The sequence below is a fragment of the Cicer arietinum genome, chromosome 5 (genome assembly GCF_000331145.2).
Source record: "Cicer arietinum cultivar CDC Frontier isolate Library 1 chromosome 5, Cicar.CDCFrontier_v2.0, whole genome shotgun sequence".
NCBI lineage: Eukaryota > Viridiplantae > Streptophyta > Magnoliopsida > Fabales > Fabaceae > Cicer > Cicer arietinum.
Window position 1 is genome coordinate 22,898,629 of NC_021164.2, and position 1,691 is coordinate 22,900,319.

Below are 1,691 nucleotides of genomic sequence, written 5' to 3' on the forward strand. Positions count from 1 at the left end.
TCGGGGAATTCACACTGCATTGATTGATAATCTTCTACCGGTTGTTGGGCTAAGTATTCTGCTAATGCGCTTCCTTTGATAGATTTTTGTGTAATATATACCAAATCGTATTCTGATAACATCATCTGCCAACGGGCGATCCTTCCAGTAAGAGCAGGTTTCTCAAAGATGTACTTAATTGGTTCCATTTTAGACACCAACCAAGTTGTATGACATAACATGTATTGCCTCAACCGACGAGCAGCCCATGCCAATGCGTAACATGTTCGTTCAAGTAGTGAATATCTTGTTTCACAACTGGTGAACTTTTTGCTCAAATAATAAATATCATGTTCTTTCCTACCAGATTCATCATGCTGCCCCAGTACGCAACCCATTGACTCGTCAAGTACCGTTAAGTACATAATAAGTGGTTTCCCAAGAACATGAGGCACTAGGATGGGAGGTTTTGATAAGTACTGCTTAATCTTTTCGAAAGCTTTTTGACAATTCTCATTCCATTCAACCTTTTGGTCTTTGCGCAACAGTTTGAAAATCGGTTCACATGTAGCGGTGAGATGCGATATAAACCTTGCAATGTAATTCAATCTACCCAAAAAGCCACGGAACTTCTTTTTTCGTGCGTGGAGCCGGCATTTCTTGTATGCTCTTACTTTATCTAGGTCCACCTCTATCCCTTTTTGACTAACGATAAACCCAAGTAATTTTCCTGATCTTACACCAAATGTGCATTTAGCAGGGTTTAAACAGAGTCTGAACTTCCTTAGTCGCTCAAATAACTTTTGAAGGTTAACAACATGGTTTTCTTCGGTTTGAGATTTTGCGATCATATCATCCACGTAAACCTCTATTTCCTTATGCATCATGTCATGGAACAAGGTTACCATTGCTCTTTGATAGGTTGCCCCAGTATTTTTCAATCCAAATGGCATCACTTGATAGAAGAAAGTCCCCCATTGTTGATGAATGTAGTTTTCTCCATATCTTCGGGAGCCATCTTGATTTGATTGTACCCTGAGAAACCATCCATGAAGGAGAAAAGAAAGTATTGAGCAGTGCTATCCACTAGGACATCAATATGAGGTAGAGGAAAATCATCTTTAGAACTAACTTTATTTAAATCCCGATAATCAACGCACATTCGAACCTTTCCATCTTTCTTTGGAACTGGTACAATATTAGCCACCCATTGAGGATATTGCTACTGCTAAGAAACCAGCATCAAATTGCTTCTTGACCTCTTCTCTAATTTTAAGTGACATATCAGGTCTCATCCTTCTCAACTTCTGTTTAATTGGAGTGTATTCAGGCTTGAGTGGTAGCTTGTGTTCCACTATGTTAGTATCTAGCTCGGGCATATCCTGATATGACCATGCAAAGACATCCACATAATCAATAAAAGTTTAACCAACTTTTCTCGCTCACTTTCTTTCATAGACATACAAATTTTAACTTCTTTTTTATCATGCTCAGTCCCTAAATTGATCACCTTAACAGGTTCTTGATAGGGTTGGATTATCTTAGCTTCTTGTTCAATTAGGCTTTCTAGTTCTGGGGGAAGCTCACAATCATCTTCACAATCCTCATTAGCATGATTAATCAGACGTTCAAAATTACAAGAAATGGTTCTAGCGCTGCTATTTTCAACATATTCATTTTCGACTCTGCATTGTTTTAAATTAAGAAGAAAA